This window comes from Callionymus lyra, chromosome 1 (genome assembly GCF_982586985.1).
Source record: "Callionymus lyra chromosome 1, fCalLyr1.hap1.1, whole genome shotgun sequence".
Taxonomy (NCBI): domain Eukaryota; kingdom Metazoa; phylum Chordata; class Actinopteri; order Syngnathiformes; family Callionymidae; genus Callionymus; species Callionymus lyra.
In genome coordinates this window covers 13,455,585-13,468,757 of record NC_141818.1, presented here as the reverse complement: position 1 = coordinate 13,468,757, position 13,173 = coordinate 13,455,585, and the positions used below count along the sequence as shown (strand labels likewise).

Here is a 13,173-nt window from a genome sequence, read left to right as displayed (position 1 = left end):
GAAAAATCGAAAGACACACGTCTGCCATATCTTTCTTTTGAACCCCCCCCCAAAAGAACGTCCACTTTATCTCTCCCTGTCATAATATCCGTGCATCTTTTTTATTAAAGTTCACTTGGGAAAACCAGGACCCGCCCCCTTTTTTTTGTGTGTCGCGAAAAAGAATGAGAGGAAAAGAAAAAAAAAAGAAAAAGATTCCCCCCCTCCTTTAACACTAAGAGGGTAAGAGAGAGCGTTAAGGGGAAAGAGTCGGTCAGGATTTGTGGGAAGGAACAGAAACATCACCGTCAAAGCTCCAGACGTCCAGCAGCTCCACCTCCAGCACCGGCGCTCACCGGCAGAGAGTGAGACTCAGCAACACAACTGACCGAGCACAGCGAAGAGAGACACACACAGATAGAGAGAGAGAGATAAAAACAGTATACTTTCCACACATGACAGTCTAGAGACTTCTGACACCGTAAGGTTTCCACTTTTTTTTTTTCGCTTTGCCATCGACGCTTCGAAGTTGCGCTCCTGGATTTTAAAGCGCGTCCTGGCGAAGAGTCCCTTCTTCCTCCGCCAGCCGCTTCTACATCCAAACACCCGGCTGGGAGACGCGTCCCCCCCCCCACTTCTCCTACCCGAATCAGAACCAGAGTAAGTGTTTCACTTTATCACCCGGTACCCCCTATTTATTTTAAATTTTTTCTTAATCTCTGCGCGTAAAAAAGAAAAAAAAAGACGCGTTCATTTGACGCGCTTCTCCATTGATTTGTTAACGGATGGAGGGGTCACCTCATGACAAGTTAACGGGGATTTAAAGACCCGTTTAAGGGGATCATTTGGTTTCGGCTCGTGGAGCAGGTTTTTAAGGGGGTCTTACTTTATGTCGCTTTTATTTCTTTCCCTCGCGTTACATGTGCGCGTATGCGAGACTGTTCAACTGAAACGAGCGAGCTCGGAGGGAAGACACGCAAAGAAACTGTATCACCCTTAAAAAACTTAACTTAATTCAAACCAAATAAATAATGTTTCTGATTTAATTTGACACTTTTAAGGGTCGATCACGTTCAGGTACTTTTATTTTTTAACTAGCAAAGTGATGGATTCTGGTTACACTTATTCTATTATTCAGTTAGGAAGTAGTTCAAGTGCAAAACTTTTACATGCATTTCACAAAGATTTAAGATTTCTTTTTGTTTTTTTAAATAAGGCAGTTATCAACCTGTGGTAAACTTTCACAAGTTTAAGTTTGTCAATATAAATACAGAAACATATATATTATTCCCATCATTATTATTTATTTATAATGTTCCTTCCACAAACAGTAGCAAGTGAAATACTGTTCCATTCAAATATTTGTTATAATTGTAATAAATAATAGAGGTTTTTATAAAGACTAGAGGTGGAACTCCTATGAAATCAAAAATATATATTCCTATTGATATCTTATTTTAAATTAAAAAAAAGAGTTAGGTTTGAATCCCTTTGCAGTATTTTGTTTTCAAAAAAGTATATAAACCTGTTATGTGTCAGCAAAAATGAAAGTGTATATTACATTGATAAGTGTGTATGTATCTTTATTTTTAAGTTTAGCCAAATATTGTTATTCAGGAATATATATTTAAATACGTGTATCATTAATTTCCAGTGTTATGAACTTTTATTTCCAATTTAAATGATGTGTTTTTGTTTATTGATTTTTTTGACTGACAGCAACATGCAAGTGTCAAAGAACAGTCAAAGCAAAGTGATAGATGTTTAGCAAAGGCGTTAGGTCCTAAAATTCAAACCCTGCAAGACCCGTCTTTGCAGCGTATGATATTGAGTTTGTTTGTTTGTTTTTTTGGAGCAACAATTGACAAACATTAAATAAAAAAACGATTAAAGAAAATCAACACAGAAGATCAGAAAAACTCCATGGAGAGTATCAGAAAAACATTAGTCACGTTACTTTAAAGAGTTGTTGTTTTTTTCTTCTTTAAAGCTTCTAAAACATCTTTCTCTCTCTTTTCTTGGCCATCATCAATGAAGTTGTCCTGTCTGGCCTGTTGCTCTCTTGGGATTTAGTGTTTAATCCGCTCAGGGGAAGGTGAGCGCTCGCATGTGGACCCACGATTACACACAGAGGACTCTCTGTCACTGTAATCTCAGAGACCCTGTGCAAACACACACATGCACGTAAGCTGTCGCAGGCCATCACACACTTATTAAGGATGTCTCTTTGTATCCTCGTGTGGCGTCCACACACACACACACACACACACAGTCAGTAACACCCACACTGTCCAGCTTGTGCGCTGCTCATGCTTCTATTATTCTCTCTCCCTGTGGACAAATCATTTGGGATTTTCGCCGCTGATTCACAAATCCAACAGTGACAACACACTCCTACCCTTCTCACAGAGGAGGATTAGGGGGTCACGTGTCGCTGTGATTGGCCGGGGCATTGAGCCGATTGTCAGGGCACTTTGCTGTACACCAGGGGCTCAGAAAGCTTTAGTTAAGAGGAAAAGGGGAAGGGACACATTGTGTGCCACGATCAGGACTCGTTGGAGGAGAAAAAGATCTTTAAAAATTAAGGAAAAGTTGTGCCTATAGATTTGAGTGAAAAGGGAAGCTTTTAACACATAAGTCCTTTATTTGATTTCTAAACTCACTAGTGAGAAGGGGAGCTCATGGTACTTGAAATACCAACTTTTAAATATATTTTCACCTAATTAAGTTGCTCTCCTACGTATATATTTGTACCAAAAAAATGTCTTTTTACTTTCAACTTGTTTTGAATTTGAGAAGAGTCTCCAAAATCTCATCCCGAAGTTGTCAGAGGACGGAGCTAAGTAAATATCAACGGTCCTTGAACGGTTAATGTCGGAGGATCGAATGCATATATTTGAATATGTCCTGGTTTCTGCATAATGATGCGCGGTCTCTATCGAGTAATTAGCAGTGACGTTCTGCAACTTTCTGTGTAAGTGGATGGGGGTGTGTGTGTGTGTGTGTGTGTGTGTGGTTGTTCACTGGGGTGTTAAAGATCACAGAGGAATATATCCGCCTTTGATGTTTAATTGTATTGTAAAACACACTTTAGAATATTTCTCCATAAAGTCGACTTCTGTGCTGTGTTGGGCTTTGTGTTTCTTTTGTGCGTCTGTCTGTCTGCGTGGAGTGTGTGTGTGTGTCTTGTTTACGCGCCGGTATGTTTATGCTTTTGTTTTCTGTCCTGGGTTTTCTGAGGTTGTTGCTGTGTCGTAACGTCGCAGGAAAACGCGTTCCTTCCTTCCTTCCTTTTTTTTTATTTTTTTTATTCTTGCCGGGGAAGAAGCGGGATTTGATGTCTGGGGTGATGGAGGAGTCTGAGAAAACAGTGCCAGGGCTGAGAAGACTGATGCGCACAAGATGGATTTTTTTTTTTTTGAGTTAGCATCTCAATTCTGTTGCTCCTATTGTCATGATTAAGCCAGTCAAGTGGATGAGCAGGACGTCCTGCCTTCTCTTTTCCTGTTTCCTGTTTCCTGTTTCGGCCTGTTGGCCATTACGGCAGCAGCTGCCTGCTGGGTGGTCTGCTCGGCTGCGCCGGCCACACAATCATGTCGTCAGCTGTGGCCCACCTAAAGAGACACCCCGAAAAAAAACAAAAAAAAAAACACCTCACTGTAATCGACGTCTGTTTCGGGGAAGTATTTGGACAAGGGAGCGATTTCTGGCAGAGCACGACGATAAGACAGAGAGAAATATTTAGAGTACAGGTTGTATTTCTTCGTCTTGACAGTGCAGATTATAGGTATCAGGAATATTTTTCAATATGTTTTTTTTTTGTGAGTTAGAAAAAGCAGAACTGGAGAGTTTAAATTACTTTTTAGGTTAGAAATAGTCAGTAAAGTTGTAACAAAATAGAAAAGAATGTGTGTTTACTGCTACGTATCATCAGATTATCCTTGTTTTTGTTTATGATCATTGGAATTATGTCTTTAGCCAACTATTAAATTATTTAATATACCTTTATTGTTTCAAAATTGGGTAAATTTATAGTTGGTTGTCCAAAATATGATTATAAATTCTTACAAATTGTACCTGACAATCATCTATTTTCCCTTTTTTAAGCTACACATTTCCACCAGTTTCTTCGGCGAATGAAAAGACAGTGTCTCTCTCTATGATCTTAGCATGTCGAGCAATAAATCCAGAATTAACTAGAGATCCTTTTTAGTGGCTCGGCCGGAGTTATTCTGTGGTAAACGTGTTTGCCGCCCGTGTGTATAAATCTGGCACCGAGGGCTCCAGGTTCCGTTGATAAAGCACAGTGCCTGACCTGTGAACGGTGAGCGGCACCTTCTTTACCCTCTAATATATTTTCAGAGAGAAGCCCTCTCTCTTTGGTGTGGCACAGATTTGGACTCCACCCAGTGGAGGGGAGAGAGAGAGAGAGAGAGAGAGAGAGAGAGAGAGAGAGAGAGAGAGAGAGAGAGAGAGAGAGAGGGAGAGAAGGAAGAGAGAAAAAAAAAAAAAAAGCTCCTCCAGTGGTGGTGATTTATCTTTGTCATGACTGCAACATAGCCGAGTCATTCTGCCACCGAGTCTAGAGAGACACATAGAGGTGGCTCTGTGCGCACAGACTCATGTCCATCCGAACAAGCCCGACTCAATCCACGGGATTGGGCCGTGACACGCCACTGCTTCCGTGAAAACTTTTAGAGGGACACACGTTGAGGAAATTAAAAAAAAAAACGTAATAAAAAGATGTTTTCCCAATGATAAAACGGCTCAAATATAATGTTAAAGTTAAGAATTCAAGTTGCCGCCACCATTTTTTTTTGGATCATGAATATTGTTTCATTAAATTGAATGTATTTTATTTTAATAATAAGTTATTTATATGCCCTTTTATGGTATTGCCTCTTATTTGATTTTAATATATTGTGTTTTATTTTATGAATCTCCTTTTATTTCATTCGTTTTATTTCATTTTTTATATTTTCTGTAACGTTACCGCAACAAATTCCTGTGTTGTTTTGACAACACTGGCAATAAAAAGAGTCTGAATCTGATAATGATCCTTAATATTAATGAATCTTCTAAATGTCCAGTCACTAATCTAAGGTCAGGTGATCTTAATCTTTAGCCAATTGTAGGGTATCGATAAATACGGGTACTGATGTTGATACCTTTTACTTTGAAACTGAATCCTAAACTTTTATTTTCAATCCCAATTTTGTAAGATAAATTCTAACACAAATATTCAGATTGAGATGCTAATGATTGTTAAATATGTCAATTTCATTAGAAAAATCCACAGTTTTGATCCCGAGTGTGTACTTAAACTTGGCCCCTATAGATAAAGCACGCTGGATAGCCCGAGTCACATGACCTCTGAAGTCACTGACGCTTATTTTAGAGGCACCTCTCATTGTCAGCGCCGAGCCTCCCCGAAGAGGTTTGTCACCGAGCAGCTTTTAAAAACACACTCCGCTAAAATATACATAGCATAACAAAGTCTTAAGTTGGCCTCCGACGGGACTGCCCTGTTGAAAAGGTTGTTAACACCATCTGAGATTGAAAGAGAAACACCAAGAGAAAAAAAAAAAAAAAAAGGATTTTTTTCCCCCCCTTCCGCGGCTAAACCGAGCTAGCGTCCTGCCAAAGTTCACACCAGCGCTCCACTGTCATCTGCGTCGTTCCCACACTAGAACATTGAAAAGACTTTTTCCTTGATAACCCCCCCCCCCTAAAAAAAAAAAAAAAACCCCGCATATCTCATACATTCCTATGGCTTGGCGTCGTCTCCGGCGTGATCTATGACTCCTCCTGCGTCCAGAAGTGCAGCCTGTGATGTCATTAATTTTACTCATTCTTTTAATGGATGCTCTGTCTGGGAAGAAACGGGAGCGAATCGGAGGAGAGCACCGATGTGAGGAACATGGCGCAAAAAAAAAAAGAAAAAAAAAGAGGAAGATCTGGAGATGCAGAGTGAGTCAGAGATAGAGGAGATGATGGTGTGTGTGTGTGTGTGTGTGAGGAAGCAGTCGCATGTATAATGAATGAGGGGGCACTTTGTTTGAAACTCCAGCCCCGCGCTTCACTTCAAGGTTTGCTGGGCAGAGTGGGGCCTTGTGATCTCAGGGCGGCCATGCTCTTTATCCTGCCAATGGATGCTTTCACCTGCGCTTCGACCCGCTGGAAAAACAAATAACCTTGTGTGTTTATGTGTGTGCGGAGAGAGGGAGATGACAATGGGACGAGGGTAGGGGTGGAAAGGGGTGAGGAGGAGGAGAGAGAGGGGCGGGTGAGAGAGGAAAGAGGTGAGTTTGTCAAACAGCGGCAGTGCAATGACGCCCAGACGGTACTTAGGAGAATACTGGCACCGAGCCCACCCTTCCTAAATAGTGTACAGAAATAGCTCGGCCCCTGATATTGACTTTTTGTGCGTCTGTGCACGTGTGTGTTGACCCTCGTTCTCGGAGAACTGCTCGGACATTAGTGGCGTTTGTATTGGAGATACTATCAATAGTGCACTAATACTGTAGGAACAAGTATTGTCCGAGTACTTGACTCCGGCGTCGCAGTATTTACACACCACATGACTCTCGATGAAGTCGTGACTGTTTTCATTTGTTTTGAAACTATAATATTCTCAAAAAAATCTGGTTGCGGGAGTCGACTGTATCCTCTCGTCCTCAGTCATCGCCAGGATCTCGCGAGATTTAATTGTTGTGGTGGAGGACGTAGTGACTGCTGCCACCTAGAGGTTTGATTGCGACACAAAAATCAAACCTCTAGGTCGTCAATAAAAAAAAATCGTATTATTATTATTATTTTATTAACCATAATAGCTATTTGAAAGCCAAAATACTACGAAACTATCAACAAAATATCGCGATGTATCGTTTCGTAGATGTTTTCTCACACACCTAAAGTATATTCCACAAAAATAAAATGAATTTGAAATGCTTTCTCCTTCATATACTTTTTTTTCAAACTGGATTAGAATTTCCTGATAACAGAGGTCCTTAAATTTGAACTTCCAACACAATTTTTTTTTAATTATTCTGTCAGAAAACTGAGTAGTAATACGAGCTCACACATACTATTCAACAAAAATTGATACAGTGCTGTCGACCAAATATTGTATCTCCTTTTGATGTTTTTTTTCTTCAAAAATGTATTTAAAATTTCAGAATATCAGCAGTGCTTGAAAGTACTCACTTTTAAAATATCTATTTCGAGTAGTAATACGAGCGAACGGTTCCTGTTCTCAGGACGTTTGTCTCCACCTCACATATGTTTGTGTGCAGAAGAGAGAGAGAGCAGCCTTTTATTATCAGGGATAAAAATGGCCTCAGTCTTATTTTTGGCCTCGTGCTGGACTCATGCTTTTAAAAATAGCAAGAGGAAGTGCGGGGGATACCTGCCGTGGCTCCAGCCTCCCTCCATGTCACATCCATCCAGCGCCGGCCCACTCAATGGCAAATCCCCCGGGGCGGAACCAAACAGGATGGGACTGAAATTTAGGGTGTGAGAAAAACTTGTCTCTGCAGTGACGTAGAGAGAGAGAGAAGGAGAAGAAAGAAAAAAAAAGGAAAGAAAAGAGGCCTCTCAGTGAAGTGGGAGCAGCTTTTTTTTGCTGACTCTGTGAAAGTCGCTAAAATATGTATTCAAGCGATGTTAATTTCCTGACGCGAAGACAAAGAAGTTTGAGAGAAGCTTGTTTCTTTTTCTTTTTTTTTTCTTTCCCCGACACTTAGTCTGAGAGTGTAAGGTCATAGGGTGGGTTTGTCTCCTCGCTGCCATCTGTACGCCGAGGTGTCTTGTTAATTTAATTTGTGTATCTCAGGCATATGCCACGTGAACACAAGCGGGTGTTAACTTTCTCTCTTTTCCTTGGTGGCTGTGTTTTTTTTTTCCTCACATCCTGCTCTCGGTTTCTTACAATATGATGTGGCCCTCCCTTTCTAGGGAGTTCCAATTCTTTGTGAAAATATAAAGACTTTATTTTGGTTTTAAATGTGATCATTATTGACGGCATAATTTTTTGAGTCATTTGTAGGTTAAATGTTGTGTTGACCTTATTGTTCACAGACCTGATGATCTGTAAAATAACTGTCAATTATAGTTGTTTTTTTATGTATATAAAGAAGAATTCATACAGTTTATAGTCAAATATGTTAACTTGTATATAGTGTAGCTTTATATAACTTTTACATAATGTTTTTAACTTTAATTTATCAATTAAAAAATGAATATATTTTTTTTAAACACGTTTTGTTTTCCACAAATTTAGTTCAGGAGTTTATATTAACAAATAATAAAATGTAGCATTTTCAAATGTGTTTCAAATAATAAAAGATGAAAAAAAGTTTTAAATGTCCTTTTTAAATATTCCCATAGCTTATACCTACAATATAAAAATTAAAAAATTAAATTATATTATTGTAACTTTGACTCTTTGACACTTTATTTCCAAATCCCTTCAATATATTCGGTGTTAAAACCTCCCATCATCTCTTTTTTTGTCCGTCCTTGTATCACGACGACCTGTTTCTCTGGCGTCTCATCATAATCTGATTGCTTTAATCAGAAATAAAACATTCTAAATCCTTTATTTCCCTTCCAAGAGTCCCTCCTCTAGTGCTGCCTGTTTGACGGCTTAATTTGATAAATGGCCGACTAGTTAAGGAAGCCTTGGATTGTTCCCACAGAAAAAAAACATGTAGTTTTGTTCCATTCCTTTTTTCTCCCATGTTCTTAAAAAAAAAAAAAAGAAAGGAAATCTGCCGCGCAGTCTGTCGATGACCCAGTTCTGAGAGATGGTCGAAGAAGAAAAAAAAACAAGGAAGAGCAGTGAGAAATCCACAGGGAGAAGGAGGAAGAGGAGGCAAGAGGGTGGTGGGAGTGACAGAGTGAGAAGGGAGACTGTGAGTATAAAAGGCACTTGTGGGAAGTTAACAGCAATGCTTTTTATTTATTTATTTATTTATCCATCTTCCTCCTCCTCTCCTCTCTACCTCCTCCTTCTTGCTCCGAGCAAAGCCTACCTGGTCCCGGAGCTTCTCTTCCGCTTAAGGAAGAGAAGCTCCGGGAACGATAACAAGGATTAGCTTCCAGTGTTCACCACCTCGTGGTTAAGTACACGTGTAATGAGTTGTTTATTCAGGGTAATGCACAGTAGGCGCAGAAGTCTCGCTCGACTTCTCCTCCTTTTCGTCTTACAACTTAATTCCAATGGTATAAAGCGGGGGGCCACATTCTGTGCAGGGCCCCCCCCTGAACTAGATGGAAGAAAGGGACAAAGAAGAAGTCTTGGATATGTTGGGAAAAGTTAGAAATCTTTCAAACTTTTTTTAAATATTTGTTTTTCTGTTTTGACGTTGTTATAATTAAATTAACAAAAAAAATGTTTTTTACCAAAAAACAATGTAAAGACAGTTCATCTTGAAATATTTAAAATTTAAATTATTTCATAGAAACTAGTTTTTTTTCAATATATTTTTTTGTCCAATCCATTCTTTTTGTCCAATCCATTTGATCAACATCCACATAATGTGCAAATCATCTCATATTATTTTATAGAATTTTTATATAAGCGATGGTCAATTGAACATAACCGTCAATCCAGATATAGACATTATTATTAGTGTTATTATTATTTCCATTTAATAATTAGACTTTTTATATAGGGACATATTGAAGAGACATAAAAGAAAATAAATGAAAAGTGAAACAATCCCATGAATTTATGACAAAATGCAGTTAAAAAAATTAATAAAATATGTTATATTTTCATCAAAATCATCAAAAAGCTGTGGTGAAAACCTGTAAAATAGATTATTTAAGAAAATTTAAACTGTTTTTTTATTCAGTAAAGAAATGCTACTTTAAGTAGACTAAATATTGAGCTTAAAGTGGTTTCTATCAAATCAATTTTGTAGTTTTTCCCTCACGAGGGACACATTTAAACACATTAAAAGGGCAACATGTGCCCCCCTATAGACCACTGATATATATACTGTATTTATATAAAAATATATTTTATATATATATATATATATTGCAATCCACTGCACAAACAACATATGTGGAGCTTTGACATGTGCAGGTATGTGCAAATACCAACTGGACCCCCGGCAAACACCCCCCTCCCCGCCTCATGCAAGTTCCCACACACAGCTGTGATGCAGGTCACTCACTGTTCATGCTTGTACACAGAAAAATGAGTGTGTGTGACCAGCGTTCTCAGGCCTCCTCGGGGTCATAAGGCTGTTTTTTTTGTTTTTTTCTTGTTGTTTCTTTCCCCGGCGTAAAGAGGAGAAATTTGAATGATATGAGAAAAAGAGTCGTGCCCACCAGACCAGTGTGTGTTTTTGAGCGTGTGTGTGTGTAATGCGAGTGGTAGTGTCTATGTACGTGAAGTGGAAAAAGCTGTTGCTTGCTATCATTAGCTGGGGGTGGGTGAGAGAGTGGGGGGGGGGGCGAGGGGAGGGGGCAGTCGAGGTTATGTGAACGGTGCAGCTGTGCTCGCAGCAGAGGGATTTGAGAGTCGGGGAAACTCCGAAGGAGCCAGGTCCACCAGCTTGTAGCAGACGAGAAGGAATTCAACCGGGCCACCGAACACAACTCTCTGTCACCACCACCACCATCACCCAGCCCCCCCCCACCCCCCCACCCTCCTCTTCCTGCACTCCTTCACTTCCCAAATAGGGAAAAAATAAATAAGTAACGATTGATGCTCGATGGCAAAAGATAAGAGTGTGAGAGGAGAGAGAGAAAGAGCAACATTCATGATTTATACATGGAGTGAAGGATGGACCCTCTTGCCCACTGTTTGGGGCTCTTTTCGGAATCACTATTTAAAAGTTAATAAAAATGAGGGCCCTTTTAGTTGAAGATACGCTTCCACTGGTGACATCAATGCTGGAAAAGAAGCAGAAAAGTTTTAACCAATATTATATAAGCAACAGATGATTAGAAAATGAATCAATAATCGATTAAAGTGGGGAAACTCAATTAAAAAACAAAGTTTATGACAACATTTTTTTTCATTCTCCTGAATAGTTATATAAGGGGAGTGTTTTTATGTTTGCTTTAAAAACTTCCGATCAGAAAAACACTTATTGACACAGAATAAAAAGTTATTTATTCAAAATACATGAAACAATGAAGTCATGCAGAACAAGAAGACAATACATACTTCTATGTTAAATGTAATTTCCTCCCAATTCACTTATAAATAAGTCGTTTATTCACTGTAATATGTGTTTGCATTTCCTTTCCCTGTAGAAAATGTAACACAATTGACTCTGAACTTTTGTTCCAGGAGATCAATTTGCACTAAATAAACCACAACATTTAGAAAATAAATGTGTTTTTTTCATGTGAAATCTTGAGTGATACTCGCATTAAAACACGTCTTGAGCTCAGGGATATTTTAGTTTGTAAAGTGTCCCTTTGATTGACAGATAATAACACTGAAATTACTTTAGGTGATGATAGTATGGAATAAAATAAATGAAGTTAATGAGATCAATTAGATTAAGAAAATACGATAAAATAAGACATTGCATTAGAGTATGTGTTATAAATGTATTATGAATTAATTAAATAACATACATTAAAGCAATTAATCAATAATGAGTATTTAAAGTTAGTGAAATAAATTGAATTTCAAATTATTTAAAAGCATAGAATTAGTTTATCCGTAGCTCTTATATCAATAACCGTCAATTTGTTTTCCTCCTCCTTATCGATAAAGTTGGAGGTGGCGAAGACTTGGACCTGAACTCGCTTGTCAGCGCCTCTGATCAGCGATAGAGCGGCGGCTGAGAAACAACAACAAAAAAAAAAAAGCTGTCTCCGAAATGCATTTCAACCTGCCACCGCATCCAACTACAAGACGCAACAATCACATAAATCATCTCACAAGATGTTGCTACGACGACATCAACAATAACAGACATGATGTCGACGCAGCCTCGGCTCGAAAAAACGCACGCACAAACACGCAGCATGTTGCGGAAAAAAGAAAAAAAAAACTACCAGAAGGAGAACGTGACGGCAAACAAACAAGTCGTCGTGTAAACAACTCCGACGAGTTTCGAGGGGTGTGGGGTGGGGGGGGTAGGGGGGCGACTAAATGAGGGGTGTCAAAAGATTCGGTCGAGACAAAGTGAAACCAGGGTTTTCGCTTTATCTGGCGGCGGCTATAAATAGAGCGTGGTCAGAAGGCAGCTCTGACAAGAAGGGTCATCTTCACTCCCGCTCAGCGCCAATAATTGAATATTTGTTTGCCTCCGTCGTTGGACTCGCTCGCTCCCGCTGATGGAGGTTAAGTAACAGTGAGCTTTATCACATTACCGGGTCCGAGGTCTCTCTCTCTCTCTCTCTCGACAAAAAAAAAGAACCCTCTCCTCGCCGTCTTGATTTTGTGCAGCTGTGCAGACTCTTTAATCATAAGCTATCTTTTTTTTTCTTTTTTTTTTTTTTCACTCCCCCCCTCCTTCCCTTCTCTCCCTCCATCCCTCCTCCTTAACATATGTTAATTGGCTGCTTTCTGTGACAAATTACGAGCGCATGCTTTGATGAGGTCGGGTTGTGATGGCGCTGGGAGTGGAGTACAGTGGAACTGCCAGTCCCTCGCTGGTCTCCTCCTCCTCCTTCTCCTCCTCCTCTTCCTCCCCCCTTCATTTAACCACTCCAAAAAGAGGGGAGCGCAGAGGCACCCAGACCGATGACTAATGACAGACTTGGACTGGATCTAGCGTTTGGCCTCGGTGGGGCCACTCCCCGAAAAACAGAGGTTGATCTGTAGGTAGCGTATGCAGCCGCACGCCTTTCACACTCCACGTAACCTTTTTCGCCTCACCACCCCCCCATCACCCCCCCACCCCCACGCTCTCTTGGGAACCATCAGGCCGAAGCCATAAAAGAAACGCCGAGACACATTTCAGCGTCGTACCAACTTTATACAAGCCACTGACAAACACTTCCTGGACAAGACGACGCTTTTGATGTGAGAACGAAGGAAAAAATGTTTTCCCATGATGCTTTGCGTCACGCCCGCTCCAACAGGTGGCGATCCATCTATGGGTGCTTACGATAGGTCTGTACATTATTATCAGCCTTTGAAAATGTCAAAAAATGTATTTTTAAAGTATTTTTAAAATAATCTAAACGATGGTCAATATCCATGTCTGGACA

General features: G+C 39.8%; 1 protein-coding gene across 7 annotated transcripts in view; it reads left to right on the top strand.

Annotated features, from left to right (window-relative positions):
- The first annotated feature begins 222 nt into the window (after positions 1–222).
- The window catches only part of mef2cb (myocyte enhancer factor 2cb), a 69,020-nt gene continuing 56,069 nt past the window's right edge, over positions 223–13,173 (top strand). For 3 of the 7 annotated variants that reach the window (XM_087794659.1, XM_087794651.1, XM_087794642.1), the window contains exon 1: positions 223–639. The gene's annotated coding sequence lies outside the window, so the exon portion shown is untranslated. The remainder of the gene's footprint in view (positions 640–13,173) is intronic. The other 4 variants (XM_087794616.1, XM_087794607.1, XM_087794634.1 and 1 more) reach the window with 2 other exon arrangements.